The sequence below is a fragment of the Papilio polytes genome, unplaced genomic scaffold, assembly GCF_000836215.1.
Source record: "Papilio polytes unplaced genomic scaffold, Ppol_1.0 DF824303.1, whole genome shotgun sequence".
NCBI classification, from domain to species: Eukaryota; Metazoa; Arthropoda; class Insecta; order Lepidoptera; family Papilionidae; genus Papilio; species Papilio polytes.
In genome coordinates this window covers 105,410-113,582 of record NW_013524901.1, presented here as the reverse complement: position 1 = coordinate 113,582, position 8,173 = coordinate 105,410, and positions in this window count along the sequence as shown.

Here is an 8,173-nt window from a genome sequence, read left to right as displayed (position 1 = left end):
AAAAAAAAAAAAAAAACGCGATCCCGCGCAACAATTTGCGTTACTGCTACTTTAAGAATTAAACAAAAATAGATGACAGCATATAAGCAAAAGTTAGAAACTGAAAACTGTTCCAAAGCACACGATAAAACGAATTTACTTGTATAATACTTTTTTATTTTTGATGAGGTCATGAGATATTCGAGCGAACCGTTCAAAGCGCATAATTAACGATAGAGAAGTTTTTATTTACGTTGCTGCAACAGTTAAAATACTTTCACATTTCAAAGCCGCACGATTAAAATTAGTTTTAATAAAGTGCTTCAAAGTTTTTAATTGCGATTTCTGCGGCTCCGGCCCGCTTCAAACTCTACCTCCACCTCCGCCTCCGCCGCGCAAACACCGGCAAATGTTAATATTGAAATATACAGCAGTTTATTTGCAGATTAATTATAGCATTACCTTTGAACTAACACGTAGGTGTCACGGTATGTTTGGCTTATTGAATTATTTTAGTAGTACGCCAAAGGTGGAGGTGGAGGTGGAGGTGGATCCGTCGTGCTTTAACCCTCGATGTCCGATAACACAGACTTCCCACCGAAAACATTTACTGAACTTCTCGCTTTGTATCGAAACTTGTACGAACTGATTTATTTTAAACAAATCTAAATGTTTTTATGTTTAAATGCAAAATGCTTGTAAGAGATTCTTAATAACATGGCTTTATTTAGTAGTTAGTAGTAAATATAACATAATATAAAGGGAACTCTATAAGTTTTTAAATAATGATAGACGCGAGTAGTTACCATACAGTGCGGTACAACAATAAATAACTGTTAACTTTATATGCATGCTTACTAAGTTAGAAAATTTAAGTTGCTATTTTTTTAGATAAAACTTATGTAATACCTGGGAATGAATACTTAGTATGTTGGTAATACAAAGTATCTTTCATTAATATTGTGTCAATGGAAACTTGATGCCAATTACATTATTTGTAATTGAAATAACGACCCTTTATTTCATTGAACGTAAGTCTCATTATTTGCATGGTAATTATTAAAACATGCAAATTGATGTCGTCAATAATATTAACTGGTTTTCGAGGTTTTTGTTAATTGCATCGCAAGCTAATGCAACTCATCGTCATTATTACACTCTTACCGTAGAGGAAAGATATATCAACCTTTAAGAGAGACAAATATTTTGAACTAACGAGATCTTAGGATATTTGAATTGAGAAAAATGTGTCATCAAAGGCGTTAAAAATATTTCAACATTTACCACGTTCACTGAAGTCGAAAACAATAACGGAAAATGATAACAAGTGATAAATGGTGTGCAGGCAGCGCGGAGGGCGCGGAGGGCGCGGGGCGGGGCGGGGCGGCCACTCTCTTAGATTACTCTCACACAAATATTGTAAAAAGTACATCATCCACCGCCCGACGAAAACATTCACCAAAACAACAATTTTTACAACATAAAAACATTTGAAATATTTTAAATATATTTGAATTTACATTTGTACATTATTTTGTTACAATGAAAGACAAAACACGTGAAACAAGCAGACGATAGCTCGAGCCGCTCGTCTCGACCACATCAAAGTTTGTGAATACTAAATAACGTGGCGTAAAACAGCTTTTAACTAACACACCTTAACATGAATAATTAAAAATACATAGATAAGTCTTACAGAAAGATTGTATACAAGCTTCTCACCTCATTCCGTATATGTAAATGTCGAGTCTATGCTCTTTATCAAGTTGTAACGTAAATAAAAATAAAATGTTTTTCAAAAATGTACTTAATTTGGAGAATGTAAAACATTAATTTTTGACGAAGACTCAGTGAATATAGGTCAAGAAATGAAAGCGCAGGTAATATGAGGTGAAGAGTGTAAGGGCTAGGGGGCGCTCGTGTCCGGTCACCAGGCACCAGCCGCCGCTCGCACGCTACAGATGTCACGAGCGCTGCACGCTGAGCCATACCTGGATATCTCACACTTGATGTCCCAAAGACATCGTAATAAATGTTTTATATACGACTTTTTATTGCAAACTATCATACGAAAAATAACCCATGAAGGATTTATCCAGTTTAGTGCTGATATGTCAAGAAAACTCCGTAGAGGTGAATATGGCATTAACAACCGATTGGTAGGCTCTTATGTGAGGTCCGAGAGCGGCGGAGCAGCTGCGGTCTGCTGCGAACACAGAATTGCTCTTAGCACTTGGATCGACCAACATGCGGTACATTTCTACAGCTTGCCTTCACTTGGTAACTAAATTATTTGCAATTGGAAAGTAAAGTCGAACTGTATAACGCTCCAGAAAAATTGGAAAAGTAAATATTGGAAATAACCCTAAATCAAAATTGAACCTTTGAGCTATATTCGGAACAATGTGTCGGGGACACTGTCGCAAAAATATAAATAATCGTTTTAACTTGTGTTGTACGTATCTTGGGTAACATCATTATAACAGCAGCTAGGCAAGGAGGGAGCTCTGCGCGGCACCGGTAGATCTAACATCCGCGATGACGAACTCTCTCGCTGATGTAGCGAAATTAATTTGGAATTAAGCCAAGTTTTGATAGCTAATTGAAAACGTCTGCCGCGCCAACTGTGTCAATATGAAATTCAATTTATTCCCAGATATGTGTAAATATCGGCTCGCCGGCGCCGTGTCGAAACAACGATTAAAATCGAAAATTGAAATTTGTTCCTCTAGAAATACAACGAACGCGGCGACATTGTTTATTTAATGGACTTTGTTTAAGTTTCCTAAATAGGACATCAATGTATTAACATTGGTAGTGCCCGCTTTAACACCTTAGCACGAATGGGCCGGCACGCCCGGTGTAATACCACGACCACACAGAAGACAGGCGTAAAATGGAAGCAATTCCGTGTTTCGTCTGATGTGAGTGTGGTGCCGGAGGCCTAATTTAAGTCCCTTTCCCTTTACCCCTTTTCTTATAAAGAGAGGTTGGGAAGAGGAAGTGGATTTGACGGTGGAGGAGATGCATAGGAAGGGGAAATATCCTCTTTATGTGCGTCTCCTCCTCCGTCGGATAAGGGTAGGCAACGCATCTGCAATTGCGGATGTCTATGGGCAGCGGTCGCTTCGCCATTTTGGCGATTTCAGGTGGCCGCTTGCTCGTTTGCCACCTTATGTTATAAAAAAAAAAAAAAAAAACATAAAAAATAAGGCAAGATTCAAAGTCAAAGAGTCGAGACATATCCAACCGCGTTATAATTGGTTGAATCAACAATTAGAACGTTCGTTAGAAAACGACCCAAACCAAAATGAGATAATACGACCAAATATCTGTAGGTGTGACTTATTCTAGAGCAAATCGATCGACTAAACGCTAACATAAATTATATTTGTGTCTGGATGAGGTCGACTCGACTCCTAAAAGCATTATCTTGTCTCAAAGCCGCCGCAGCCGGCGAGATGCGCCAGATGTCGTTGGCGCGCCCGCCGCATTCACACCAATAGTCAATCAAACTCGAACAACCACAATCTTCAAGATACAAATCAACTAGTTTATTACAAGAATGTGAAGTAATATAAGGCATCTAAAAATGTTCTAAATTCTATTTGTTCAATACAACGCTATTGCCACGATCCAATTAATTGTTTAAATAAGTATAACGATTTTTTGTATGTGGCAACATTACATTTAATTAATTCCGTCAAACAATATAAATGAGTGAATTGGAATTCAATTTGTGGTTTGCATTAGTTAATATTGATCTTTACTCAATTGTCGATCAAAAATGTAAATTAAATAAACTGGACTTATTTACCTTTTTGTGTGAGAGGTTATAGCGGTATACGTACTCGTAAATTAGCAAGTTTATGACATTTATAAATAAAAATGATTTCAGTGAGACAAGACAAGAGCTAAATCCAAAAACCTCCTACTCTACAAAACTTCAGCTACTAAAATTTTGAACTAAAGTTATGTTCAGATAAAAGGTAAAGTGTTTTTTATTATATTCTAACTATTTGTACAAACACAAAGGTACTCAATCAAGCTGCAGTACAGAACTGCGGCGGTCTATCTCTAGTTTAAGCGTCGCTGTAGACAACGGAAACTACAATTAGTTTTCAAGGCACTGCAACGTCTTACACCTCTTTTCCACTAGCGCGACAACGACTGCTGTTCTACGAGCTATTGCACCGTTTCTGTTTGAATCCACAAAGCGGGTGTCGCGCGCCACGTAGTGAAGTGGCAAAGGAATCTAAGTCCGCAGACAGATGGCGATCCGGCGACCGGACAGCATTCAAAATTTGTACATTCCACGATATTACTTTGGTATTACTTAAGTTTGTGATATCCCAACAATTATTATTATTATTTGACTCATAAATTGCAGATATAGTTTAGCTTTTGCCAATAGAATTTTGAACTAAAATGCGACTTTAAGTTTTCACTTTTTACTTTTTGTTTAGCACGTGGCAAATATGTTTGTATTAATAAAATAATTGACAAATGTTGCGCCACAAATGGTGGATGTTGCGGCGGCGGCCAACCACACCGGTCGGATGCAATAGATTGGTGGTGCTGGGCCCGGCGCGGCGGCGGTCGGCGTTGTTGACTACAGTGCAGCTGCGGCCGCACACGACACGTTAACTCACACAAGTTAAATCATTATTATGTCAAATATTATACTGACAACTGTTCCTCGGTTAAAACGTTAATTAACCATTTTTTCAATAAAATGGTATATCCCAAATCAATATATACTCATATTACCTAATGTAATTTCGTAAGTTCCTAAAAATAGTTATTGACAACACTGATATCGTCGATACAATCCTAAGCCTACGTATACATAAAAACAACTATCCTCTATACTATTTTTGTGGCCGAAGGATCGTGTGCACTATAAATCCAAACCGAATAGAAAAGGCAGTGATTAGAATTAAATATTAAAAGGGATATCCCTTTCTATGCGGTCACTAAATAAATCGTGAGACGTCAATTTGGGACCCGTTTCAAAACCTTTTTATAGACCTTTGTGTGGACAGCGACGTATAAAGAAGTAATAAAACAGTTTCTTTGAAACAGGCACGTGACTTTTACAATTCACGTGTCTGTTTCAAAGAGATTTAAAATATTTACGCACTTAACTAAGACAATACATGCAGATAGTAAAATAATATTCGCTTCAAACGACGCAGGCATTTGTAGTATTGAGCTAAAAATGCACACAAACATTACAGCACATTTTTTAATTTTATCTTTCGCGCTCTACTCGTAGTTTCATTCTTGCATTAAACGTTTTCATGCTCAAGTTGTTTGTAAAAGGTAAACGCAAAGGCGAGCGCAGCGCGCGCCCTATCGCGGTCAAGCCGCCCGCCGCCCGCCATTGTTCATCATAAAGATTTATAAGTATTTCTGTAACAATCAAAGTGATCAGCCCTTAGAAGAAACTTTTCTTTATGGTTCTTAACTCGTAACTCGACGGACTGGTGGCTGGTCGGGGGAAGGGTGAGCGCAGAGGTAACGAGACACCGCCGACGGCAAATATTTGATGACAACATCGACTCGTGAACTTTGACGCATCCTTTGTTTACTGATATTATATAAAGTTTTAGCGTTAAAAGTTAGACGTGAAAATGTTTTTAACAAATCAATGATTGACAGACATTGGATTTTTTTACTCCATAATGATCCATGTTGACTTCATTATAAAAAAAAGTGTATAGGCACGTGAAACGCGACTTAGTACGATTGGGATGTGGTCTGCGAGTTCCTGCGGGAATGCCCACTAGTGTTGTGGTCCGCGACAGCGCGGCTGGCGCCGTCCCCGCCCGCCTAACGATACTACAACAAACACAAAACGTTTTACTATTTACATCTCAGTCCGCTTGCTGTTTAACAATTACAGTTTATTTATTTTACAATTTAAATATTTAACAAAACGATAAAACGTAGCAACCGTAATAAATACAAACACAAAAAAAATTAATAACGGGCTTTCGGAGAATAAATATGCAAATCTTTTCTCTAAGTTGTAATAAGAAATAACGGCCGCCAAAACTTTTGTAACGAGCTGATCCCCGGTTGTTCGCAAGACGTCTCGTGTCAATCAGCGCAGCGGCCACCGCCTCTCTGCCTCACGGCCGCTCTGTCACTCCTCAAAAGTAACTCTTTTTCTCTTTTAATTGTTAATATTTTTTTTACAAAAACGTTGTGTTGCTAATTAAGTTGTAATTACTGATTACTGGTAAACTAATTGATATTTGAATGGTTCGTGTAATAAAAATGTAGAAAAAAACTATAACATAAGCGAGTCCTTAGTATTAAGGTCAGCAGACGACCGCTGCAGTGTCAGCGCCGTCAGCGAACACCGAGCACCCTCGTCAAGAACGCCGGGTCAACGCCGGCCGCCGGCTGCAGAGTACTAGATATTAAATGCTAACAGCGCGCCCGCCGCCCGCTGCGCTGTAGGCCGCAGGTTCACATTCCACTTCCTTTACAAGAATCGTAGCAACTACGCAAAACATTTTGTATGATTTATTGTACCTTTCCTCGGGGAAAATATAAATATCATGAATCTTCAAAGTTTAAATACGGTGGTATATAACTTTTTATATCGCTTTCGTATACTGAAGACAAACGACCTCATTATTTTAGTTCCAACTGACCATACAATGTGCTATGTTTTTATAAAAGTAATTTCGATAAGTGTCTTTCCCTTTATGATACCGAGTATATTAATTGTTAAAATAAAATCGGAGTAAAGCGGTAAAAACATTGTTTTATTTATCAACAACTATACAATCTACGAAATGGCTCGTTTTCATTTTTTAAGAAGCCGATTGGCGTGTAATCTGAGAGAGTGCCTCGGCTGCCGGCTGACGGCTACGTTCGGCCGAGAACCCGCGAGCCGAACTACGCCTGTGTGCTTCATACTTCACTCTACACTTCACTGATTAACTTTCGATTATTTCCCCACACTCAAGTTTTATTTAATTCCTCGTTACATCTAACTATGACAATCTTATACTACGGTTGCATCGAGGACGTAATATTGTAAAGTAGATGAAGTCACAGCCCCGTACACCGCCGGCAGCCGCCTGGCCACTGTCGGTGTCAATCGAGTCAAGTTCTGTGAAAAGTCAATAAGCGCCGGCGATGCTGCCCGGCTGATGTACTCCTATGCATCGCTTTATGTACGCCTCTATACATTCTACTGCTATCGTTCAGAAAATGAACAACCTATAGTTCATCACTAAATATGGCGACCCCATGACTTTATCTTAATTATTCTGTGTTGACACAGGTGGTAAATAAATAAAACGAATATTTGTATAAAATTTATTGTTATAAGTTGGATAATTAAATGATGTCGACGCGAGCTCATGTCCTGGTCACACGACACTGCTCATACACTCTCCTTTATGTTATTCTCATCTTTATATAAAAATATATCTTCAGTATAAAGGAGAAGTGCGCGCGCAGCCGCGGCCGAGGGGCATTGGGCCTCCCGCTCACCAGCACATCACACAAACGCGTGTACACGGACGTTTTACAACAAAATTCATAATTATGATGAGGGAGACCTTTCCAAGGGGCCTTACGAGTACAGTGAGCAACAACTCAGGTACAACCGACATAAGTTGAGTCCTCCCCATTCAGCTTACAGCACTGTGTAAAAGTAAATATATTGACATTGTCGTTTGGCATTTTCAAATATGGCGATATTCGTAAATTGTATAAAACTTAATAACAATTCAACAAATAAATTCCGATGCTTCAATGCATGCAATTGGATTTTTTTTCCTTTTAAAAAATTAACGAAAGGTCGGCAATTTTAATTGACAAAATTCATAAATGTCGAATAAAATATTTTTGAATGTAAAACTTACATTACAAATTCACGTAAATAGAATAAATCATTGCTTAATATTACGGTTTTAATACTAAATAATAACATGTTCATATTTAAAATAATTTCTTATCGATATATTAAATTGGACATGCAAATATCAAGTCAATTAAATAAAGTATACTTTTTATTTAAAAATCAAATACAAAATACAGTATAGATTGTGTACAGTCACGAGGCGCGGCGCCTCGCTCTCCGCGCTCTCCGCGCTCTCCGCGCTCTCCGCGCTCTCCGCGCTCTCCGCGCTCTCCGCGCTCTCCGCGGGCCGCATTGTGCACTCAT